The sequence below is a fragment of the Meleagris gallopavo genome, chromosome 9, assembly GCF_905368555.1.
Source record: "Meleagris gallopavo chromosome 9, MGAL_WU_HG_1.1, whole genome shotgun sequence".
In the NCBI taxonomy this organism is placed as follows: Eukaryota; Metazoa; Chordata; class Aves; order Galliformes; family Phasianidae; genus Meleagris; species Meleagris gallopavo.
The window spans coordinates 15,976,630-16,003,941 of record NC_139412.1 but is presented as its reverse complement, the minus strand read 5'-3'; the positions used below and the strand labels follow the sequence as shown (position 1 = coordinate 16,003,941).

The following is a 27,312-nucleotide window of genomic DNA, read 5'->3' as shown; positions in this document are numbered from 1 at the left end:
GGGGGGGGAACCATCAGTTTCCATTGTGATGAGTGCTCTGTGTTAGGATGGGATGGCCTGGCACACAGAGACATCCTTGCTCCCAGCCAGGGCTGGGCAAAACTGTATGAGACAGTGTGGGCAAGAGTCTTAATAGGTGGTCATGCACAGGGATTTAAAATTCACTTTAATCAAGACATTTGTCATTCCTTTAACTCGTTCAATGAGAGGATTCTACTTTCCAATGAAAGGATTTCTTTAATTTGGCAAGTATCATAATTTAAGCTGTCGAAACGCACTGCAAACTCTGCTCTATCACTACCAGGGTTCTGCATGCTTCACATGTGAAGGATTGTTTGCATTTATTCTTCCACATATTTCTTCTTTAAGAAGAATTTTACATTCCTTCTTGTTTTCTTTTTTCTTTCTCTCCTTTTCCCCCTATCTCTATAGTATTAGTGCTGCTGAAAATGTGAATCACTGTTTGAATCACTGTTCTTTGAGATCGTTGGAAATATATGCTTTTGGGTGACAAATTTGTTTTTCACACATGCGGCAAATATCATGTGGAAGAAATTATCCTAAGGAACAGAAGACTGAAATATGTAAGATTCAAAGTGATTTTCCACACCCAGCAGGGATTGGGAACTGACAGGAGTGGATTAAGATGGGGGTTTAAATTCGCCCGTCAGTATTTCAGGGTGAAATTTGGACTTAAATGTCTGAGTCAGTCACCACTAGCTCTGTCGATTCCAGATGGGAAACACTGGAGGAGCAGTTCCAAGTTACCGGTCCAAATATTTTGTGATAAAAAATTTGCAAAATTTCTGGGGTCATTAATTCGGACAGAGATTTCCCTTCTTTAGGAGCAATTATAATACGCATTCTCATAAGTGCCGTTACAGATCTGTGAACGCTCCCACGGAGTTTAGAACAGCTGCTGGAATCGAGTCCTCCTGCAGAGCCAGCATCCCGCTGTGTCACTGCAGCAGGCCTCTCGCTGGGGTGAAGGGTCATTCGGAGAACTGAAGTACTTGGCTGACTTTGTGACTTCCTTGCCTTACAGTTTTTCTCTAGCGCAGAACAAAGTAAAAAAGACCACAGATATGACATTCCTGGTTTGGGAACCAGGAAGCGCTGGAAGACATCTCAGAGGATGCTCTTACAGATGTTGTGCTGCACTGCACACTTCTGTTTATCCGGAATGCCAGGTAACGCAGAGCCCGCAGTCCTTCACTCAGCCGTAGCCTTAGGGGCTGCCTGGAGAAATTGGAAGCCTTTCTTATATTTATAGTGGTTTTATTAACAATTTTACCGTATGAAACTGCTGAACATCCTACCACAGGGAGCTGTGGCTCTTTCTATTCAGTAAAGAATAATCTTATGTAGGGAGGCTGAAACCTCTGCTGCCTCTAATAAATATTACATGCCTGACATTTGAGCCTTGCGTCTCGCAGTCACAGGGATCCTTCCGATAGCAGAGCCTGAGGCCCTATTAGGTGAAAAACCAACTGTGCTGGCATCTAACTTGTGAAACCTGTTCTCCATGAAGTGTCTTAAAAATGACCCCGGCATCCTGGCTGGGAGCAATTCCAGCAGCTCAGCTGATCCTGTGAAAGCTCCATTTGGTTGACAGCACATAATCTTGTCTACAGAATAACACTGCCTGGTTTCATATTAACACCCCAGGGTCTAGATGAACTCTTTGGGATGCAGGAAGAATCAAACTCAAGGTATCACTCCAGACGTGTGTTGTTCCTCTGGCAAATGAGCAGAATGAACACAATCCAAAAGTTCTAGTATATTTTTTAATGGTCATTAATCATTTTTTTTTTCTTGATGTTATATTTGTATTGTTTTTTCTTTGTATTCTACTTACACGTTTGTAGAAAAAGGAGGAAGAATAAAAATTGCGCTTGGAATTTACTCAGAACTGCCTGTCAGGCTTTGAGGTGAGGCTAAAATGCATCCTGTGCTCAAAACAACACCAACATTCCTCATGTCATTAAGTCTGAATAAGTATTTCTCTCCCAGAATTACTCTCTCTTTTGGTCTTATAGGAAAAAAAAAAAAAAAAAAAGAAAGCTGGCTTTTTACACATCCATGTGAGTTTTTTGTTCATAATTCATGTCAGGAGGCATTTTTACATTTGGACACTAATATGTCTTGCAGGTTCAAAGTACAGAGTCTGTCAGATACGTGTCATGTCAGAAGCCTCAAGAAAGTGGTCTTAATCTGTGCAGACTTTAGACTAGGTAAGAAGATAGGGCAAAAAAAAAAAAAAAAAGGTAAAAGATCATGTGAAAGAATGACTTGCTGCAGGGGTCCTAAGCTACTTGAGTCTACAGAGGAGGTGGAGACCAGAGAGAAGAGCAAAGAGCTGGGAAATGAAACAAGCAGTTGACTGGGAGCTGAAAAAAGGAGAGAGAAGAGAGAGAAGATGCCAGACTTGAAGGAACAAGGATGCTATTCCAGGTGCAGTGGGTGGGTGAGAGAAGCCCCATGACAAGGAGCTGAGAAGAACACGCGGAACTTTTCTGCAGTACACATCACTGCCTGTTTCATCGACAGACACACGTATATTATAAAACTCTGCGTGGGGGAACCACATGGTGGTTTCCTCTATCTTTTAAAAAACCCAAATGAAACATTTCATGATTTACCACCTGTCAGCTTCTTTAGATTTTTTCACCTTTGCTTTCTCAGTTGTTGGAGGCAAATGTTTTCTGTCGTTTGCTGCTAGCTCTCCCTGCCCACCTCCCCACAGCAGCCACTGAGCTGACGTGGCTCTGGGCAATGCTTGACACCTCTCAGTGACAGAAATCCCCCTGCTTGCCCACGGACCAGGCTTGCTCTTATGGCACTCGGCAGTGGAGCAGGGCCAGGAGTGACAGGAAGGGCGGCTTTTCTGTGCCTGGGAGAACAATCTGTGAAGGATTATGTGGGCAGGAAAAGAGGGAAGGTGGGAAGTGTGTCTGCTATGTCCCAGGCTTGAGAGACTTGAGGGATGGTTCAGTCTGCACAGAGAAAAGTTTCCACGACACCTAGATGCACAGCTTGTGGAGAAGATCTCTCCCGAGTGGGATTCATAACCTTTGCTTTAACTGTTTTTTTCATCCCCTCATTTTCATTTGTTAAGCATGAAAAATGTTGAACACAGCAGCGACAGAAATGAGTGGCTCTCCCTAGAGGTGTTAGAAGAGGCTGAGTGTAGGAAACCAGGATTTCAGGGTGATGAGGATACCCTGAGAGTCTGCATGGATTCGGATGGCCTAACACATCACCGAGGATTGTTGCTTGCAAATTATTTTCTTTGTTTCATGCAGTGGTCCTCCCCCTTACTAGTAAAAAGAGAACGTTTAAATCTGTCAAAGTAGAAGATACCCTAATCAATCTAACACATGCATAGCATATTTACGGCTTTATTTGTGCCTTTGTTGATGGATCTGGACAAGCAGCATGCTAATTGCTGTTCTCCAGAGAGGTTAGGGGGAGAATCATTAAAGGAGAAGTCCTTGGTATAATGAAAAATTGTGATGGTCATTTTCAGCTTTCTTCAGTGTGCTTGTGAACAAGCTCACTTGATTTTAAAAAATATTATCTATTTTGTAGTACGTGTCTGTAATATCATTATGTAAGAGCTGTTTTTGGGAATTAAAAGGATGAGTAAAGCAGGCATCATTCCTCACAAGGACAAGCAACGTTGGGATTAAAAAGCAAAATGGATTATATTTATTTCGAATCTTCTCTGTCATTTAGTACAGGTTCTTTAATTTGTTTCTCTCTCCTTAAAATTGTGTATTGAATTTAATTAAATACAGCATAGATTTATGAGTCAGGGCAATATGATTTTTCTTTTTTTTTTAAAGCAAGCTTATTTGTTCCTCAGATGAGTTTTCTCAAAGGTGTTGTCATTATATGCCTGGATTACTGCTGGCACTGCAGAAAGTTCACTCATATGCAGTAACTGCAGATAGGAAAGACACTTGTAGGCTCGATGAAATCTGCCAGTCTCCATGGCCACACAGCTACACTCATCTGCATCAATTACTTAAGAAAACTTCATTGATGATGCATCTTTAATTACTCACCGTAGAACTAATACTTTTAGATACATGCATAGTTTATCTCAAATATCCTTTAATCCTAGCGTATTTACTTTGTATGCTTGTCTAGACTCTTTCACAGTTCTCTTTATTTATTTTTTCCTTCAAGAAATATAAAAATCTGTCTAATTTAATGTTGATGCAAACAGTTAGCATATCTGAAGGTTCTGTGAGATCATGCCCATCAGCAAGAACAGAAAAATTAAGTCATTAAGTTGATGACAATACTAAAGAGGAAAAAAAATACAATTGGTAAAAATTAGTTTGTGATCCTTTCTGGCTACAGATTTCCAGATAGGTGGTGCCATAAAGTTAACGAGGTAGCTAATCACAGTTTGTCAGTGATGGATATGTAATTGTTAATCCAAGCAAGTTTTGATTATTTCTGTAAATCTAAAGATAATAAGAGATCCGAGTAGGTCTATTCCGTGTGTCTGGCTCACCCAAGAGAAGAGCTGTTGCTCCTATGAGTAAGGGCACATTATTTATGTTCTTGATGCCTGCACGTATTGTTCTCAAATATACCTATGTACAACTACAATTGTGTGAGAACAGTCTGACCCAGCCACAGCAAATTCAATGGAAAGAGCCTGGCTGAATCAAATTAAGTGTGAGGAAGCACAACCTTGTTTAAGGGGCTTCTCTGTTCCTCCAGTGATTGTAACACACAGAAAAAATTACTAATTGTTGGGTTCAGAACCTTACCCAACCTTCACATTGCTTTCAAACAGAAGTTCACTGACACGAAGTTATTTACCAAATAGAAATATTCCGTTTCCAAATGGATGCTCACCAGATCATGGGATAGGATTAAATCTAAGGAGGTCCTGTGTCAGCCTCACCTTCATTTTTGGCGCTGTTTCTATTAAAGCTATGTGAAAATTTCCTAAACTGTATGAAATTTGAGGCCAATTAATTTCAGTTCCTTAAAAAGGGCAGAAGTAGTAGAGGAATTTCAGACAGTTTGAGGAAACTGAGGAGGTTTGGGATTTTAATCAGATATTACAAGAGAAGCCTTTGATCAGAATCAAGTTTTTGATCAAACTTGATGGTTTCAGCTGAATTTCATGTTCCAATCTGAGATTCATTCAAACTCCTAACTGAGAGAGAAAGGATAGTTGTCAACTGATATTGAAGGAAATCTTCCTAAAGGTTTTCATGCTGAAATGTCTCATTCATTAAGTTGTATGCTATTGCTACTATGGCCACTTTTTAATAACCATTTGTACCGTTGTTTCTCTTTCATTTTAGTAAGAAAATTGGTGAGAAGATGAGGAGTGACATATTGTTTTGGAAAGGCATGAAAATGTGTGGGTACGATGCAGCCATATGTGAGAGAAAGAAATGGGATGTGGTAAGTAAATCAAGCAGGAATATTTTCCATTTCTCCCATGAAAAAGCGGAAATACTTCTAAATTTTCACCTTGAATTTAGATAAAAGGACTAGGAGGAATGAAGTAGGCATTTGTAAGAAAGAGGAGAGCATTCATGATTACCACGTATCAAGTCTCATCTTTTTAAGATGAAGATTACAGTTTTCTTTATCTTTGTAATCTTGCCTATGAAGTTACTGGTTGCTGTCATGAGTTTAATGTATTTTAAAAAATATAAAAGCAATCATGCATAGGCTTAAAGCCTTCTGAGTTACGTTCTGGGGCATTAGCCATGGGAATTCATGTCTTCCACAGAAGTTTTTCTCAGTGAACTAGTTTAAAAAATATGAGATGCTTCCAGCAATTTATGTTTTCAGCTTCACAGATTATAAAGGCAGAAGGGAGGACTCCGCTTGTACAGTTTGATCTCCTGTCCACCATAGGTCACAGTATTAATTTTTCTTTGTGGTAGAAGATATCTTCTGGGAAATGGGGGTATAAAGATAGTAAGTAACTTTTGGTGAGCTGCTAAGCTCACCATAAAATTATTTCTGGTCAGATTTTGTGTAGTCTTCATCTCTAGCATTCTGTCTTTACCTGCCAGACTGTGGTGTCTCTATAATTGCATTCCGACTGTAAACTTCACCATAGCATGGGATAGTTTCCTTTCTCTGTGAGTTTATGAGACTAAAACTTTCCTCTAAATCAGGTTGGAAAGAGATCTGAAAAATACAAAACTAGTAGCTGATAGGCTGACTAGCATCACATTCATTGACTCTGGTAATCTGGTCAGCAGTACTGCAGGTGCTTCAGATCTTGAGGAAGGTAGCATCATAACCTCAACGTGCTTCTTAGATGATTAAGGGAAGATTTAAAATCTGCTCTTTGTTTTCTTTTCTAAACCTGGCCATATCTGTACATACATTTGAGCTCTTCTGTTCTAACACTGCTTTTCTGTGCAGTCATATCTTTTAGACTGTGCAAAGTGAGAGACTGTCTAAAAAAATAATATTCAAATTTTGATTGTTTTATGGTAATTGTTTGACAAATGAGTTTCTGAGTCAGATCCAAGAGGAGGCTGCATGCCTGATGGGGAGGTGAGCAAAGACATTTTTACAGGCATTGTATGTGAGTAAATTTTTGTGTCCAGGGCCATGAAAATGAGACTCCTGGAAATCCTTGTTTAATCTGGAGCTCTTTAGAGCATCAGTTCAAAACTGATGTGGGAATTTTTAGGCTCAGGCTCTTGCAGCAGAACAAATCAGATCCATGCAGGGAAGCCAGGGCTGGGGTTTCCAGCCAGTCCATGCAGAAAGGAGGCTGAGATCATTAGTGCCCTCGGGGACTGAGGTACACCGAGCAATGGGACGTTGCTCCCTTCTCAAATGCCTAAAGCTGTGAAACTTCAGCAGTTTTACTGTAATTTCAGTCGCAACTGTCAGAGTCCTAAAAAGCATATTGTGTTTCAGAATCAACATATGCTGGCATTTCTAAAATGAATTTTCATCTCCTCTAGGATTTCACTTTATGGGAATCATGAAATATCAGAATTTCCTCTCTGTTGTTGTTTCTGTCCTGAGGAGTCTTGATCACTATTGCTGCAGTTCCCTGTACCTTTTTCATCTTCAACACTTTCCAAGGTGGAGCAATCAGATTTCATGCAACATAGGGTTATAAAACAGCACAATAGTATTTTCTCTTTTATTATCTCTTCCTTTATAATAATTCCTAATGTTTTATTTGCCTTTTAAAATGCTTCTGAGTACCAAGCTGATGTTTTCATGGTACTATATATTATAACTCCAAGATAGGTTCCTTGAGGGGTAGTAGCTAATTTAGACTCAGTCTTGGAATGTGCATAGTTAAGGTTACTGTTCCTTGTGTATCACTTCACATTTATTGACACTGAATTTTGTCTGTAAGTTTATTGCCTAATCATTCTATATCATGACACTCTTGTGCAAATCTTTGCAGTTTGATTGCCATTTTACTGCCTTGAATCACTTGTAATCACAGTATCAAATGTTGCTATTCTGTCCAGCCCTTCTCCAGATAGTTTATTAAAAAACTAAAAAAAGTGGAAGCCTCAAGGCAGAGTCTTCATTTGAAACCTTCCTACTTATCCCTACTTTAGTTTCCTTTTAAACTGTTATTAATCCATAATGAAACATTCCTATGGCACTTTATGAAACTTCAGTTAAAAAATCCTACTGAAAATTTCTAGAAATTTTAACTACAGGATATAACTAGCTTTTCCATGCCCTACTGAGAACTCAAACATGTCTCTGTGGTATGGCTTACCTATACAAGGACTGTGTTGTTTTTTATTATAATGGGTTTTTGTTCCTGTATATGCTATTCTTATATAATATATATTATTATATGAACTTTATTCTTCTACATTTAATTTTAAACTAAAAGAGGAGATATTTATATTAGATTTTAGGAGGAAATTCTTTACTCAGAGGGCGGTGAGGCCCTGGCACTGCTCCCCAGAGCTGTGGGTGCCCACCTGGAGCTGCCAAGTCTTGGCTGGGTGGGCCCTGGGCAGCCTGAGCTGGGGGAGCAGTCAGCAGGCTTTAATGTCCCTTCCAACCCAAGCCATCCTATGATGCTATGATCTTATGATTGGTATAATAGTTCAGCAGTGTTACATTTAAGATTCATGAGCTCCTCTGTGTCCTATGATTTGTTACTATTCCTTTTTTTCCAGTTTTTTGATGCCTCCTTTCTCCTAACACAACCATTCAAAACAAATCCTCTGATATACCCCTCAAAAGCTGTTGAGTCCAAGTGCCTGCGCTTATCCCAACGACAGCAATGTATTGACTTTTCTTCTATGGCATTATCTTCCATGAATGATCCCTTTCTATCCCTGTTATCACCTGGTCATGCAGAAGGACTGATTGCCTGCATACTTTGGCAGTATTTCAAGAATTAATCGTTAGTTTTAGTGTCTTCTGGCAATCATTTCTCAAGAAAAGATCTTAAGGTCTCTGTTAGTTTGTATGCATTTTTTTTTGTGTTTTTATATGTAGCTTGCTAGATAGTCCATTCTACTGTATTTTCCTTCTTGGAGACTTCTGCAGTACTTGAAACATATCTTCTGCTTCTAATAGATTCTGTTATTGAATTACATTGGCTTTCTGGAGCTCATTAAAGATTTTTTTTCCCGTATGTTGCATGCTTTTGCTGATGTCATTATATATAACGTCACCTTCGAAAGTGTAACTTTTTGGCTGTTGCTTCTGAACTCCCTTACTGAAAATAAGGACGTGTTGGGACTCTTCTGTAATGCTATGCCTTTGAAACAATATTCAGAGTAAGGTCATAAACACTATTCAATATGAAATCAAGGGTTAGGTTTAAGGTTTTAAGTGAGTATTTTCTTTTTCCTTTCTGTTTCCCAAGTAATTACCCCCAGAAGCAGATACTTTTGTTATCTAAGATTTTTGTATTGCCTACACTGACCAGTATCCAGTTTACCTGAGCATAGTTGAAACCTTCTGTTATGCTTTGTGTCCTTGAAGTTGCTCTTCACACTCATCATCTTCTTTCTGGTACATTAGTGGTATAAGCTTACTACTGTTCTTTTGTTGCTGAGGACTAGAATTACAATCCGTGGTGATTCTGTTCCTTGTTGATATGTTTAATTTACTTATCAAAATTCATTCTGAGCTTTCTTTAGCAAACAGACTGTATGTATTTGTTCTGGTTGCTTATTCTTAGGCTCAAATTTAGCATTTCTTTGTTGCAACTTTTATTTGATGCTTCCTACTGGCACTTTGTTGATGTTTGTCCTATGTTTTGCTGGAGGGTACAGAACTATTCTGCCTTTGCTCATAGGAGAACTGAAATGTATATTCTACTCCTATCAACTTTCTCTACATTACAGTTCAAAAACACTTCCATACAACCACTTTAAGTGCAAGTACTGAAATAAATTTCCTGATGGTTAATGCCATATTAATCTCTGGGCATGCTTGACAAACATCCGTCAGAAGTGAAACAGAGATATTTGAACCTGCTGTGAAGCTAGGAGATGGACTATATGACCTCTGACCATCCCTTCCAGACTTATCTTTCCTTTAAATTCGTATCTAGGTAAACAGATGCAAGTATCAGATCCATATTTTTTTTCCTTTTGATGGAGATTGGAGCTCCTCAAAGATAAAGGTATTGAATATTCTATTGAAGTACTAGAGAGAGAATGATTCTGATGTACTTTTTGCTGCCGTTTTAGGACTGAAGTACAGAAAGGTCTTTTCTTCTCACATTCCTTAAAATAGTCAGCCATAGCTCCAGTGCACATCCAGTATTTGCTTTTAAGAAATAGGATTTTTCTTTTAATGGTGATGACAGTATGTTCAGAGTCCTTTAAAATACTATCTTTGGTTGAACTATTTCCTATACCATGATGTAACATGGCAGAATTCATTCAATCAAGTTAGAATGGTCAATTGGCTTGAAAAACATAGAAGAAAAACTCACACTCTAAAAATAGCTACATGCAGAGATGGAAAATAGATTTTTTCTTATATATTTCTTGGTAAAAAATTGTGCTACTGAACAGCAGACTTCTAGTTACTGCAGTGGTTAGGTAACCATGCAGCTTAGGTTAAACAGAGCACTTGTGATTCCTAATGTAATACCCTTCTCCCTAAACATGCCGTCTGTGAAAACACTGACTTTCACTGTGTGTTTGTCTGAAATAGCAGAAGGGGCAGTCATGCCATACTTTATTCCACTTGCATTCAACACGGTGCTTGCTAAGAATAGGTGGATATCATTGTATGAAAAGTAGCATAATGGCATGTGACTGTATTTTCAATGAGGGAGGCAGTATGTGACTGTACTGCCAATGAGACTGCTGCCTCACACTTCGTTATGCAGTCCTGCTTTCATGAAATCAAAATATGGATGACTCATTGTACCCACTCAAATATTGTCACAGTGTATCTTCATTGCACAAAACAGTATTTAAGACTTCCTAATCATGTTACAAATCATCTTGATAATTCCACATGGTGTTGATAGTGAGCAGTAGACTTCAGGAAATATTTTTGAAATATCCATTACGTAAAGACAGAAGCATTATGTTTATCTGTGAGGCACACATAATCACTGACCTCTGATGCAGAATGATGCAGATGAAAGCACTGACAATGTTACTGAACTTCTAAATAGGAAAATTAACATAATCAATTTGACATTAAATATGTCCTATTACAACTGATTTAACGTTTTCCTTGGTAATGTCAAACTTCCAATCTAATTTAGTGCCCAGGGACACAGGTAAAACTTGCGGGTGCAGGTCACCAGAATATAGAGATGGGGGTATATGCTTTTGAATTTGAAATACAGAAGAGATTTAGATTTATGTTAGAAAAAATGAGATAGTGGAAGAAAGATGGAAATAATAAGACAGAAACATTATACTCAATGATGGAAAGAAAAAAATGATATAAAATTTAGTGTTTCAAAAATTAATGCACATGGGACAAATAAGCGGAGCTGTAGATACATAAGAGTGGACTCCGAATCTTCTATTATTGTTCAGGGAACAAATCCTGGAGTAATTGTGGACATCTCACTAAAGAATCAGTCAATTTCTTAGCAATAAAATAGGATTTGAAGCATTATTAGTGAAGGAAATGAGAGCAAAGCTGAGAACATCATTACACCACCGTCTATTCCCCATTTGCCCATATCTTGATTTGTGCTTCCAGCTCTGCCCTCAGCCAGCACTGAAAACACAAGGAGAAGGCAAGCTAACATGGTTGGCTGGAAGCACTGGAAGGTTTTTCATTAGGAAGGTACCAAAGGGGCCAGGGTTCTTCAGTCTAGAAGGGAGATGACTGAGAGGAATGATATCTATAACTTCACATAGGATCTCTTGGGATCCTTTCCAACCCAAGACATTCTATCATTCTGTGGCATGTGGATCACAAACATTTGTTGTTTCTTGTGACAGAAAACTAGAAGTCTCTGAAGCTACTAGGTAGGAGAGTTAAACGAATGAAAAGATGTACTTCTTGTACATACTAAGCTGCAAAATTCATGATTACTGGAAGTTTTGGAGTACAAAACTGTACATCGGTGTAAGAAAGGATCTGGCAGATTAATAGGGTGTAGACACACAGACCAATGGTGACTAAATGCAATTGCCTGTTGCAGCCACTGGCTCAAGAAGACCTAAATAGACACCTGCGACCTCTGAGCACAAGTGGGAGTTTCACTCCTTTTTGTTATATACTTTCTCCTGCCCAGTCACAGCTGGAGACAGAGTTATACTAAGGCTAAACTAACGTATGGGTAGACCTAGTAAGAAGTTACAATGTTCTGGCACACAACCACCAAAGAGGGTGATAGGTTTTCATATCCTGCTGACTAACTTAGCATCTCCTGTGTCTACAGATTGATACCAGAGATGATATCAGATGGAAAATTTGGTGTTTGGGAAGTCTGAACTATTACCCATTGTGGTCTTCTGTGTTTGATTGCAGTGTATAGATCCAAAATGGTTGCACAGCTGAGTCTTCGGTTCTCTTTGCACTCCTACCAGCAATGTGCCCCATTTCTCTGATTTCTGTCTTGAATTGTAAGCTTTTGGGAGTGAAAAACCTCCCCACGAGTTGAAATATCTTTCTGAGCATACTGACTGACTTTTGGCTAAAGCCTGGAGGTCAAACTGCGGTTTGATGCTTTTTCTACTGCTGAGGAAACACGGTTTGTGATGGATTTGTGCAGAACTTTAGCAGGCCTAAAGTTCTCCTCCTTGGACATGCAGCCCCCATCATAGGCCTGCTTGTCCAAGTCCTGGGGGCAGTGTGCCCTGCAAGGTGTCAGCCTGACCAGCCACACTGCAGCTGTAAGCTGAGTTTTTCTCCTCTCATTGCTCTTGCTTTTCATGAAATGCACAGAAATTTGTACGACTGAGACCTTCAGCCTTCTGTCAAATTGGCTGAAATCATTCAACAGGTTCAAAACATGCTTGAGGGGAAAATAGCAAACTAACAGATGGCCAGGCAGCACAACATATGCCTTTTTTCTTAAAGAACCAGGCTAAGAATTCACCATTCTAATAGACCTCAAGCAGGAAGGCGGTGACAAGAAAACCATAGGTTAGACCGCCAAGAATTGACTATTTGATATACACTTCTGTCTCTGTGTGGTCCTTTTAGTTCTGTGGGAAGTACCTGCTATGTGTACATTTCTTTTGGAACCTCACATTTTCACTGAATTTGTTGAACCCACCCCTTAGCTCTGACAAATGTCACATTTTTCCGTGTTGGTCTTATCGACCTTATCACCTTGGTAGTTGTCACAGGTCGCCACCACTAGGGAACAGGTGTACTTACGTTCACTTAATTACAATACATATCCATTAGCTTTAATTGTATATAGTGGGTTAAAGGTCTTGCTGAAAGCTAAGAAGTGAAATGAGTTGCATATTGTTTAAATTCCCTTTTATGAAGTAATTTTTTGTAAATTAATGCTCATATATTTTTCACTCGTGCTTCTTTTAGTTCCCTGGTCAATCAAGGCAGACAAATTATTTCGTCTTCCTCCTCTGCTCTCCATTGCTGCTGTGACACAGTGGCTCTGACTGCCATAGTATTTTAGATGAATGAGAGTAATCTACAGCAAATACACTGAAAGTTTCCCTTTGTTTTACTGCCTCAGTTTATCTGAGATTGAGTTTTTGTGAAAATCCAGTTGCTCATAGCAGAGCATTTTAACTGTCCTTGTTTGGGTAAAGCTACATATTAGAAATGTCATTTAGGAGGAATTCTTGTGCTCACAGCAAAAACTCTTACACCCCTTTAGAGACAGGCAGTTAATATCTTTAGATTTTTTACCATCAGCAGATTAATTAAAACAATCACCTGCTTCATCCCGTGGGATCAAGTAGTCTGAAATGTGTTAACTATGGCACTTGAGGATGATCCCTTCCTGCACACAGCAGAACAATCAACAGCTTTCTCAGTTCTCATTCATTCCCAGTGTTAGTAAATAGATTAAGCAAAGAAAAACTTTGAGTCTAATATTTTTAATTGGCCTATAATGAATAAGTATGTTATGTATGGAGCTAGTCTTATTTTCATTTTGAATAGGAGCACTGAGGAAGCTAATTGCTAATTTCTAATAAAGGTCTAACACACAAAAAAAGCAATGTATGACATATATTATAGGCATGCACATTGAGTGATGTTGCTATTTCACAAATATTACTTTAGAATAAAGGAAATGGGTTTAGCTGTGTTCCCTGAAGCAGACAACATATTGTTCTCTGGCACAAAGTCTGGCTATGGAAACTAGCAGATGCTGCCTTAAAAGATGGAACCATGGAAGTTCTATTTAAACATTTGTGCTTTTAAGCTCAATCATGACATTCAACATTCTACATGACTCACTTAAAAAAATGCAATATTTTTATTTACTCTGTTAAATTTTCTAAAGTTTCTTTATTACAAGACATTTGGAAAAAAATAATAAACATCTCCAGAGCACTGGAACACATAATTCCTCTGCTTACCCAGGCATACCCCCTGTCTGCATTTTCTTTTATTTTCATCTATTCTTGAATATTGTCTTGCAGTTTAAAACACAGAAGCTGATCCTCAGCTCCATCCCATCGGCTTCTCATCAGATTTCTGTGAAGAGATGTCAATGAATTCAAATTCTGATGCGAGTCTAGTTAGGCTGCCAGCACTGACAACTCCCAATTTAGAGAATCATGAATGATGTACGGAAAAGATTCATTCTTTTAGGGCATTTTTCATGAGAAATGATATTTCACTCATAAATCCATTTCCTTTCCCTGTATCGAATATGCAAAGTTTAGTGTCCAAGTAGATTTTCATTGCCGTTCCAAATGCGGTGTTCAAATTCTCTAAGGCACTAATTTCAGGATGTTGGATTAGACATTTTTTAATGAATTAGGCAGGTGAACTTATTATACAATGAGAGTGTCGTAATAAAATCTGAATTTCTATTTTCAGAGTGGTTTGGGATACGTGAGGCACTTGCATAGATGGCATGGCTTTGCCTCTGTTCTGCAAGACAGTTTCTACCTGACCTTCTTCAGGTCCATCAGGCAACAGTGCTATTTATAAATCTACTCTAACATAAATAATGATACTTATCATGTTAATAGAGATATATTAAAGTGTGTAATTCAAAGCGAGCAAGTTCAGTGTGTACCCCATCATATATGTTATTAATGTTAAGAGAGTAATAGTTGTTAAAGAATCAAAGGGTTTCTGTATATTTTTTTATTCCTCTTGATGTTTAATGAACACAGCATTAGTATCGAGCCTTATGCTGGTGCTATTTAGCATTCAATTTAGTGAGTTCGTATTTCTTTATTAATTAAATAGTTCAATCCAAGGGGCAACTACTACATGTACTAATAACTTGGGCATCCATTTCACTTAGAGCAGAACATCAAAAAAATCTTGTATTGTAGGATTACATCCACTATCTACAGCCCTCTTTGATATCAGTCAGCTTCTGAAAACAAAGGCTAGTCAGCTCAATTGGCACTTTTATTCTTCCCTGGGGGAACTCAGCAAGAAAGAGAGCTAGGGCTGTTAGCATTTAGCCTATGAAGACTTTAATAAAATATTTTGATTCCCTGAGAAATTTCGGTTTGATAGAAATGATTCAGATGGGGCTTAGTTGTAGGGCTTATTGGTGGAATGAATGTACCACTGTGCTGTTAGCAACAGATAAGAGCAGTACCATCAGGTGTGGAGCAGCTGTGTATAGTTAGGATAATGCAGTGGGTCAGCAGATGTTGTACTAGATTCTGATTTATCAATATTCAGAAGAGAAAAATAAGAAATTCTGTTGAATTTGAGAGTTTAGGATGTTTAAGGATGCCATGCCCTGTCACAGGTGGAATGTTGGCTTGCAGCTGCAAGCGTTACCAGTGCATTTCTGTTGCACACAAGGTTTTTAACCTGTACCCTGCTATGGGTGAGCCTTGACTGCTGAGGAGACTTAACAGACATGGATTTGTCTGCCAGAATCCCACAGGATGGTGGTTCAGTATGCCAGATGGGACTCTGCAGATGCTCAAAGAGTAGAGTTATGAAGGAACAGAGAGACATAGTAATAACATACAGCATTTTGAAATTATTATTTTAACATTATGATACAGGGTGAAAACTGTTGTGTGTATTTCTAGATTAGAAATCAATACACACTGAATTATTTCCCACTTCACTTTTTAGGCTCCACTACTTTAGGCTACTTTAATATGTCTGAGTGAACTGAAAGTTGAAGCGTGATAGAATTCCCTATATGTTTTTTTTTCTTTACAGATAAATAAGTGCATGGCACAAAATAAAGGAGAGTGCTAGCACTAAGGGTTCATTTAAGGTTAAGTTGTAATAGCATTATTACTCTTGTACAATATCTAAATTTATGACTACTGTACAACCTATGGATTGGGTCATAGGTATTACACCAGCTGTGTTTGGGAGGCAGAAGACTGGTAGGTTAGGAAGGGAGGAAATAAGAGAAAAAATGAGGTAAACTTTTGGTTTTGATATAAAGCTGATTGTGGCTGATTACATTAAAGATTTGGAGAGGCACTGCATGAACAAGGATGCCTGTATCTTTGGCGCAGGTGATACCAGAAATGAACACAAACAGATGTATAGTTTTGCTTTTGATTAAGGCAACCATTTATTTGTGGGCAGTATAAAATTATCTTTGTTATCTCATTGTATTCATGAGTGTCTTTGGTGTCTCATTTGGTAGGCAGTGTTGTACTTTTCCATTGCTCAGTTTTTCTGATCATTGGAAGGAATGTTTGAAACACCTTCATCATCTTTTCTTTTGCTTCAGGCAGTCAGCCTGTGTATTGCAGATAGCAAGAAAAATAACATAATCACAGACAGCACTTTGTATAACAGGCTTGAGAGGAAACAAGCTGCTGGAGGCAAAAAGCAAGCTTTTCTTGAGAATATTTTTGAAATAAGAAAGAACAGTATTTCCCTTTAATAGCTGTTATGAAATAGCTGAATAGTTTTGCTCTCCGGAATCTGTGCTAATTTTTATCTTCCACATCATTCATAGGTATCAGATTTTTTGTGCGCTTCTTTCATCCATAGGTACATCATGGAAGTTCTCAGTAGGGAGGTTTGTTTAAGGTCAAAGTTAGGGCCCTGTGGAAATGTAGACAAAATTCTGTGCTTTCTTAACAGAAGATCATGAAATAAAAATAAATTTCCATGGAAAAAGAAGACACACTGAAATGCTGTGAAACCACTACAATGGTGCAAATGTAGCAGAGTTTATCCCAGAGCTTCTCATCTTCCCAACAATTCATTATAATAATGCATTAGTCAGTCTTGCTTTACTGGGTACGTACAAAACACCAGGTTATGCCTAATGGAAAACAGATTTTGCCCTTTCTTGTACACATAAATATTCATTTGGAATGACTGATCATATGGATCTGTACATTTCACAACACCAGGTTATCTATTTATTTTAAATAGCAACACATAAATGGAAATAATTATGTCTATGAGTGGTTTTTTTCATAGCTGATGTTTCTTCTGGCATCTTTGGAAGTCTCCTGATCTTCTATTTGGGCAACACAGTTCTAACCTCCAAACGTGATGAGCAAACTCTGGGCTTCTGGAAGAGTATCCTCAGTTCCCTCCAGAGACTTAGCAACTGCAGAGCAAGCATGTCCAAACTGTAAAAATCTGCTGCTGCTTTGCAGTCATGTATCCTTTGGGAAAGAAGTGTTAGATGAGGACAGAGCTTCAAATTTGACTTTGTATTCCCTTGGTTTCAGTGTTCCTGTCACATTCCCATTGTTAATTGACTGTAAGTAGTAATTTAATTTCCTCCCTCAACCTAGGGCTGTCTGTTTAGCTTCTCTCTAGTTAGCATAGGCCCATTAATCCATGATATTGACTCAGAAGTCCATCAGCATAGCACCAATAAAGACAACTTTCTTCGGTTTTGGTCTGTACAGAATCCTGATAATCTGTGCGTGATTTTTCATGTGGGAATCATAGATCTTGGCTCTCAAGGAGCTGAAATGTGAGTGAAATTTCCCAGTCTCATGGGATCCCTTTGATTAGAAGTATGCTGACTCTTCCACACAGCTGCTGTGTCTGGTTGAACGTAAGAAGGCAGTACATATGTGTCTCTTCCAGTGTAGCTCTGTGTTGAAACCCAGTCAAAATTCTGGACTTCTGAGGACATTTCAAGAAATCTTAGACCTAGGTGTTGTCTACAAATCTTCAATCAGTAGATCTCAATAGTTCCCAAGTTTGAAAAGCCTACAGTTCTTAGCAGAACAAATATTCATTGCCGAGGAAGACCTCAGTTGCTATAAAAGATGTGTACAGTAACTTTTAAGGGAAATCTATTGATGAAAGAAGAATCCCCCAAAACTTTCCACAAGTTTTTTACTTAATTGCACCTAAGTTTTACTTGGTGACAACACAGTACAACGATCACAGTTTTGGGAAAGCTCGAAATTTTGGATAACACTGCAGAAATCTGCAGCATCTCACAGTAACCCACCCATGCTGCAGAATATCTGATGTCATGGGATTCAGCATTCTATTCAGAATGGGTTTTGATTACAAGGCTACAGATAGATGGAAATTGCTCATCACAGCTTTGTTTTGGCCAACCAACAATTCTGCTGCTAATAAAATATACAGTTTTGCATTTGTAAATTGTCCCTTCAACAAATCTTTATTTCACATGGGGAAGTTTGTTTTAAAATGATGAAAAAGTAAATGATTCATCCTAAAGTGAGTCACGTTAGAAGGTTTTTGCTAAGTGGTTGTCATGAGCAACTCATCTGAATCATCTGTAACAACTTCTGTCAGGAAGGGAAGATTGTCAGCTTCCTCTAAAGAAAGTGCAGAATAGTGGCAACATGATTAGGGATCTCTTTAAAGTCTAAATAAGATCTAAATAATCTGACCAATGGCTTTGCTGATCTCAGACTACTGAGTTATCTGACATCACTTGCAGTCAGAAAGCATACTAGGTGAAATCATCATTTCTGAGGTAGGATGTTCAAGTTATTCCTACATCCAGATGCAATTTTAATTTACAGTTTCTGATTACTCTGTCACATTAGATATATTTTTTACCCTGAGCATAGTGCAATGACTGGAGAGCAGCTCCTTTCTTCCAGCCTCTCTATACTGAATGCAGCAACAGGATTCGTTCAGTGCCACTCAGTCAGCCTGGAATTGGCTGTGTGTTTTTCTCTGTACATATATGTGACACTATTAAGACAGATTCAATTTTGAAAAGTGATTCAGATAGTTTCAAACCTTTTTATTGAGCCATACCTAGGCCTTATGGAGGGCTGCTATGCATAAAGACATTGAAAGCAAAAGCATGATTCCCTCACAAACACAAATTGCTCTTATAAGACCACAGTGATGCTTAGAGGTATTTCCTATCACCAAAGGGACAGTGTATGTGTTTGCCAAGAGCTGAATAATTTTAGGTGACATTTACTCTCAAATTCAGCTTTGAGCAATTTCTGAAAAAAATCAGCTCAAACAATTCCTCAAAGGCACAGCCAACCACAAACAGGACAGTGTAAGGGAAACATACCAGCTGTGTTCTGTGCCCTCTGTGGGCACACGGTGTGTGGCACTGAGGGGCAGTGCACATCTTGGGCTGCTGCTTCTGCACTTCATCGTGCCCCAAAACCATGCTGTAATTCACAGAGTTACCTGGTGCAGAGATTACATGTTATACTTCAGGTTCCTCCTCTCCTCATGCTGGTATTAGTGAAAGGCATATGCATTTCCATTGGAAATGCAGATGCCCATTTCTTTCAACATATAGTTGATTTCCCACAATATGTCAAAAACTTTTAGGATATTCATTTGCAATTTGTTTGATCCCAACGGCTTGTGAGTTTTTGCCTTCCTTTTTTCTAAATGGTTCTTTTTTGCACATCCTTTTGCTCATTTTCCTTTATGAATAAACTCATAAATATTCTGAATTCCTTTTTTTTTTTTTTTGATAACTGATCCTTCTTTAAGTTTCTCTCCTTTTTTTTTTTTTTTTTTTTTCAGATGTTGACATCTGAAGCTAATTTTCCTCTTCTTATCTGCACAGTGGTCTCCTTGGCCCTAAAACTGCCTTTTCTTTTTCCTTTTGCCCTTACAGATAGATCAGTGCTGAGTTGTCCTCCCCCTGTTCTCACTGGTGCTTGGGAGCAGGAGCTAGACAAAAAATTCAGTATAAGTGGTGCTATTTCTGGACACTGCCATCTGGCAGGTTTTACTTGCATTTCAAACAAACTTTCAGTTCAGCTTCATCTTTCATTTGGAGGCACATCTGCTTGTGAATGCTTGGTAATCACTGGTGTGCAGCACACACCTGTACACAAATATATAAAGGAAATAGAAAGAAAGCATGATATATTCCCAGCTTGTTAGCTATTAAACAGGTCAGGCAGGAAAGGGGGACTCTGTTATCTTTGCTTGTGCAGATCTTTATTTTATAAACAACATTTTCTCAAAGGGGTAATAAAGAACAAACACAGAAGAAGGATTACCAAGCTCCTCTTGGAGTGAGCCTTTGCCAATAACAAGTTTATCAGGGCAGTGCATGTGCAGGGGGCTTGGCATAGTGTTAATTTGTCGCTACCACCGAATTAACTATGCTCTATTTTGTTTTCTTTCCAATTCTACATCCTTGATTACACATTCATAAAACTGTCCTTCCTTCCAAGCATAAATACAACTGCTTTGAAAATATAATTGTGTGTGTTTATCAAGCACCTAATTTGTTTTACTTGCCAGCTACTAATTATACAGGAAATATAAATGAATTGCAGGTCATATATTCCATTTGAAATACGAACAGAAAAACTTTCCAAACCACAAAATTGAATTGAAGTTTCAGCATGGGGCACACAACATGCAGTACTGTCTCCAGCACTACCAGTCAAAGGAAATAAACATTTGAGCTGATAGCACATTTGAATTTGTCAAAACATGCTGAGTGATAAGTGTGTATTCTGTTTAAGTGAATTGTTTTGGAAGGCTACAGAGCTTTCTCTCTCTTTAGTTTCTACATAATCTGAGTCTATCACTGCTAGAACTTGTTTATAGTACAGCAGAGAAAATCAAATGCAAAAGAGACTGAGAACACGCTAGGATTTGGTTTGATCCACCATGTCGTTCATTTTATGTCTCATCCATTTTCTGAAAAAGATATGTAAATTCTCTCTTGCTGCTGAGTTGGATTATTGTACCATCACAATCCATTCAAAGTAATAAAATGAGATTTAATAGACTTTGTTAGTTAATTGTTTAGGAAACACGGAGTTTTAATCACTGTGACAACCACAGATCTAGAGTAGAGAGCAGAACATCTTTTGCATATTTAACAGCTCTTCCAGAAATTTGGTATTAGGCAGCACATTACAGCTTTCACACCAGTCTTAAAACTACTGTTTAGAATTTATATAGCACTGAAGAAATATTAACTAATTAAGCTTAGTAACACATTTGTAGGGTCAGTATGTAAAAAGCACTGCAGTCCTGGCTAGTGGGAGAGAAGAGTGGTGACTCTTAGAAAGGATCATGATGCTGATAGAACATGTTATGAAGAGCCAGGTTATCCAGCAGGAATACAGTTGCTGTTTTTAAGACTGTCACAACTCCACAGCAGACACAGGGCTGAACTCATAGTATGGGCTGGTAAGTCAGTTATTCTGAAAGTTATTTCAAATGCACATTAACAGATTATTTAGACAGATATGTTGGAGCCATCAAAGGAATAGCTGTGAGATTTTCTTCTGTAAACTGATAGAACCATAGAGTCATAGAATTGTTCAGGTCGGAAAAAACCTTAAAGATCATCTAGCCCAACCACAGTCTGACAGTACTCCCCTAACTCTAACAATCCCCTGCTAAATCACGTCCCTAAGCACCACATCCAGACGGTTTTTAAACACATCCAGGGATGGTGACTCAACCACCCCCCTGGGCAGCCCATTCCAGTGCTTAACAACAATTTGTCTAAAGGAGTTTGTTCTGATATCCAACCTAAACTTACCCTGGCACAACTTGAGGCCATTTCCCCTCATCCTGTCACCAGTGAGAAGAGACCATTCCCATGCTCACTGCAGTCACCTTTCAGGTGACTTCTATTGGAAAAGAGCAATAAGGTTTCCCCTCAGTCTCATCTTCTGCAGACCAAACAGCCCCAGTTCCTTCAGTCTCTCCTCATAGGCCACATTCTCCAAGCCCTTCCCCAGCCTTGTTGCCCTTCTTTGGACCTGCTCCAACACCTCCATGTCCTTTCTGTACTGAGGTGCCCAAAACTGAGCACAGCATTCGAGGTGAGGCCTCACCAGTGCCGAGTACAGGGCAGGATGACTTCCCTGGTCCTGCTCACCACAGCTTTCCTCATACAAGCCAGGATGGCATTGGCTTCTTGGCCACCTGGGCACACTGCTGGCTCACATTCAGTCGCCTGCCCATCAGCACACCAAGGTCCCTTTCCATTCAGGCAGCTTTACAACCATTTGTCCTCAATCCTGTAGGGTTGCCTGGGTTGTTGTGACCAAAATGCAGGACCTGACACTTGGCCCTATTGAAACTCATACAGTTCACCTTGATCCATTCACATCGATCCAGTCTATCCAGGTCCCTCTGCAATACCTTTCTCCCCTCAGGCAGATCAGCACTCCCTCCCAACTTGGTGTTGTCTGCAGACTTGCTGAGGGTGCATTCAATACACTTGTCAAGATCATTAATGAAGAAGTTAAATAGAAGCAGCCCCAGTACCGAGCCCTGAGGGGCACTGCTTGTGACCGGCTGCCAGTTGGATTTAACTCCACTGACCACAACTCTTTGGGCCCGGCCATGCAGCCAGTGTTTCACCCAGCAGAGCATATGCCCATCCAGACCAGGGGCAGCCAGCTTCTCCAAGAGGGTGTTGTGGGGGACAGTGTCAAAGGCTTTACTGAAACCCAGGTAGACCACACAACAGCTTTACCTTCATCCACTAAATGGGTCACCTTGTGATAGAATGAAATGAAATGAATAAATAGAATGAATGAAGTCAGGTTTGTCAAGCAGGATCTACCATTCATAACCCATGCTGGCTAAGCCTGATCCCTTGGTTGACCTTTAATTGGTCCATGATGGCTCCTGAGATTATCCGTTCCATAACCTTCTCAGGCACCAAGGTGAGACTGATAGGTCTGTAGCTACCAGGATCATCTTTCCAGCCCTTTCTGAAGATGGGTGTCACATTTGCCAGTCTCCAGTCCACCGGGACATTTCTGGTTAGCCAGGACTGTTGAAGGATGATGGAGAGTGACTTGGCAACCTCATCAGCCAGCTCTCTCAGTACATTTGAGTGCAAAATATTGATACTAATGTCCTTATTAGAAAATTGCATTTACTTCCCCTTCCCTATGAATAGTTAGGTTGTTAAAATTCCTGCCATGTGGCATATAATTGGGGCTCCAACCCTTGATTATTTTCCTATTGGAAATATCAACCATGCAGAAACTCTCAAAAGTGAGAGACACACATGACATTGACAGATTGGTACCATATACTGTCATTATGTTTAACGTGTTGGAATTAGGAATTAGAATTGGTGTGATAGTATCTGACCTTGAAGAAAGACTTCTTTTGATTTCAGTTACTTTAGCATAGGTCCTAAAATTGTTTTTGCACACATTTTTCCTTCACTCATATTTACTGCAGATATTGATGCTTCTAGTTTCTTTACATCTGTTTTCCTTCCATCTCTCTCTACTCTTTGTGATTATTGTTTGTAATTGATTGCATTGGATGGCATTGCTGGAAGAGGTGTTCGGGGGAAATCAGAGTTTCTAATGATGCTTGCAGATCATGTAGAATTTTCCTTATTAAGCAGGAATGATGACTGAGTACAGAAAATCTAGAAATAAATTTGTGATTTAGAATCCAAAGATAGCTGAGTGTCACTGTGTCCAAAATGGAGAAATCCAATATTCTCTTCTATTATGTCTGATCATAATTCATTAATAACTTACCAATTGCTTACATGAGCTTTTAGTACAATTTGCCTGTAAATCCAACAGAACTGTTGGGCTAATTAAAATGTAATAAGCTGTTATAAATAAGAATGGAATAAACTGAAAGCTATTGATTTTCTCTAGCCATGACATACTTAAGCGTAGGAAGCAGAAGCTGAAGTGCTTTTGCAAACTGAATGCATCGTATATGTATAAAATGTACACAGTTTTCATCTGTGATGTTCCTTGTTTCCCTCCTTTTTTCTTCTCAAGTGAAGAAAAACATCCCCATTTACGAACCTTTCACACTGCATTGACTTCAGGGGAATCACCTGAGATTTAGGGTAAGAACTGCTGTGCTTAGCTGTGCAAGTGAAAACAGATTTTGGCCCAGACAGTCAAATGCTGTGCACATCTCAGCAATCTCCTGCTCTGAGTCTTTTCTCTTTTCTCATCAGGTGAAAGGAGAGGGTAAAAGATCATCCTAGGCTTGTTTATCAAATCCATTTATGGACTGCATTTCCCAGTGGTTTGTGTTGGGCAAAATCATTTTAGTTACCATTCTGAGAGGTAGAAATGTCCTTGGTGCCATCAGCTTACATTTTATCAAAACACAGGAACATGCTGAAAGTGCATAACTGGAGTACTTCAGTGTTGGAATGCTCATTCTCACAATATTTCCGCTAAGGCTCACAGAGATGCCAGGTCAAAAGGTTTTCTTTTTCCTTATTATTCACAGTGATGCATTTTTGAACTGTGTATAACCCTTCCGTGCTCTTTATGGGCATTCTTATTTTGCAGATCCAGAATGGAAAAGACCTATGTAACCTTTTTTTAATGTGATATTTTTTCTTACATTTCCCTACTCCAAGGAACCTGCTTCAGCAGGAGGTTGGACTAGGTGGGTGATCTCCAGAGGCCCCTTTCAACTCTTATCATTCTGTGATATGCTTGCATTGACCCTGGTGAAAGCTTAATTTGAGCATCTTGATTTTCAGCTTGTGTACTGAAGGAAGAAACTGGAAGCAACTAACTTGTCCCCAGAACACCAGCTCTGTTAACTAACAAGGACTTGATTAGCAGAAATTTGCCTGAGTGATTCTAGGATCCAAAGCTGCAGATTAGGCAATAAACCAACCAAACAAGAAGCAGTTGCTGAGTTGAAATAATGAGGTAAAAACTTTACCTGCTCTGGTAAAACATGTGACTATAGATTTGCTAGGTGTTTTAATCTTGAAAAAGAAACCGTGTTTGCATATTGAGTTTCCTCATAGTGCAGTCTGTGTTTCAGTTGTAGACAATTTCTACAAAAATATCAAAAGTTGGAAAGAAAAACAAAAAAGAATTGGACCAGTGTCATTCCAAAACCTTCCAGCAGTCTGCATTTGCTTTTTGATATGGTATTGAAATAGGTAGCATATGCTAATACAAAGCTCTAGGTAATATGCAGAAAGCATATGCAATTCCTCCAGGCTTTTGAGGATGAATCTTGTGTAGCACTTCAAATAATGTGTGGCTTAAAGAACGTCTATTAAAAAGTATTTCATCTCATTTTAGAGGCTCACATTTGGAGAAGTCCATCACCTTCAATTTAAACAACTGTTGAGTGTTTAATTAGTCCTTGTGATGGCAAATGACTTTTGATTCCAGGTTGAATTTGCGTGACTTCAATTCCCATCTGTTGGGCCTTATTTTTCCTTTGTCAACAACTTTGAAAAACTGCCATCACACCTAACTTTTCCACCTGTACATACAGTGATCAAGCGTCCTCTGTAGCTTCTCTTGAGAGCTAAATTTATTTAATATTTCAACCCCTGCAGTAGAAGTCACTTCCCAGCTAGTGAATGACATTTGTGGCTCTTCTTTAAACTGCTCATCCCTTTTTCACATCTTCCTTAAGTTGAGCTGGAAGCAACAGCCTAATAATGCTCTCACCAGTGTTATGCTTAGAGGTGACACTTTGTTCTTTAGTTATCACCTTTTTAAACATGTGGGGATGGTATACGTCCTTTCTGCCAATGCAGACTTAGGAAATCACTTGTGATGGTCCCTAAGTTTTTCTCTGTACCTCTGTTTTTGATTGAAAGCCATGACTTGTCTCCAGGTGTCTCACATAGCAATATATTTTACTTATGGCAGTTAACTGGCAGTAGTTCTCAGATTTATACCATTTGTTAATCTGTACCATTCTAGTCACTGCTGTCCTTTCTGTATTGCCTTTGTCCTTTTAAATACTAAACCGGCAGTCCCAAAGCCCTTAATATTTCCCCTACTTTGAAGAAGGCTAAGTGTACACCTCAGTGGTTCAGAGAAATGTTCAGCTCTGCTCTGTATCTGGGCCTCTTAATTCAGAAATAGCAGTAGCTTTGGCTGGCTCCTTCATGTGTCTTCAGAAAAATTCTTTTTCATTCTTTATAATGTTATCCATAAAATATAAGCCAGAAACATCTGTTTAACTTTTCAACATTGATTACAAAAAAAATATGAAAAGAAAACCATCAAACGGTGCCACATGATGCATTTTTCCCCAATCTACAATTCTCTTAAGTTTTCAAATTCTGTTGCAATGTATTTAACCTGTTGACCAGACACACACAGTTTGCCTTAACTTCCAGTATGTACCACTAATGTTTTAGAATGCATTCATTGCTGGTTTATTTTCCCTCCATGTTACCCTTGGAAAGTCCAGATTGTATCATTATTTTCACGTTTCCCTTTCCCCAGGATGGTACTTGCAATAACATAAGCCATTGGAATTGTAGATGTTTGACTGAAACATCATTTTCACTAATTTTATGAATGTTACACAGTAAAGGATGAAATGTGGAGGAAAAAACCCTTGAATCTGAATGTGCAATCCCTTAATAGGTGAGTTTTTATTGCTTTTCAATGGGAGTTGGGAGCCCATCTCTCCTTAGCATCCCTAAAGATCATAGTCTAAATCTGCACAAATACTCTGTTACATATGGAGAATTAGCTTGCAAACTGTTCATTTTATCCTTTTATTCCTCTGGAATACCACAGGGACACTTAACATTTTATTCTGGATCTAGTAATATTAGCAGTGTTTCAGCAGTAGTTTCCTTTTTCATGCAGGGAAGGCATCTGAAATTTTCCTGCAGCTGCACAAAGTTCTGCACCAGCTTTTCATTTCCCCTTCAAACAGTGTCTGTAGTCCTTAAAAAACAAGCAAGCAAACAAAATGTACCTGTTTAGGTGAAAGGAAAAAAGTGAAATCTAAGATAAAGTCCACATGGCAGAAATCTGAGTTGACTCTACACAGTATTCATCCCTACGTTTTTATTATATCAGTGCTTTGGTGTGACTGCAAAGATGAGTCCTTCTAAAATGGGGCAAAATGCTGCATTATCCCTGGGATGACTGTCACCTGTTCTCAGTATTCCCAGAGCTGTGGCTACCATTACACAGGCAGCAGTGCTGACCCTCAGCCATGTCAGCCTGAAGCAGGGTGTTAGTAATGGACTCGTGGAAGGGGAGCAGGTGGCATGCTTTTGTAGCTTAATTAAAATACTTTTCTGTTATGTCATATAATTCCCCATCTTCTGTGTCGAGGCTTGTCTTGTGTGGTTAAGCAGATGCATAAATGGCATCGGTGCCAGAGCATGTATTATGGATAGTGAGGCAAAATCCCTTGTTGACTGATCTTTCCTGCTCAGAAACATTGACCATGCAATTTTAATGTTGGTTTTGAGATATAGAAGCTATTTCATGGATGAAAGAAAAATACAAATCAAAAGTTGACGGGTAAAATTTGCAATGGTGGTGTTTAGAAGAGCTGTAGGGAGAAAAA

The 27,312-nt window shown here is 38.9% G+C and overlaps 1 protein-coding gene across 7 annotated transcripts in view; it reads left to right on the top strand.

The window, feature by feature from the left end:
- GRIA3 (glutamate ionotropic receptor AMPA type subunit 3) overlaps positions 1–27,312 on the top strand; it is a 542,807-nt gene that overhangs the window by 114,864 nt on the left and 400,631 nt on the right. For all 7 annotated transcript variants that reach the window (XM_085230480.1, XM_085230478.1, XM_085230479.1 and 4 more), the window contains one exon: positions 5,337–5,439. The gene's annotated coding sequence lies outside the window, so the exon portion shown is untranslated. The remainder of the gene's footprint in view (positions 1–5,336; positions 5,440–27,312) is intronic.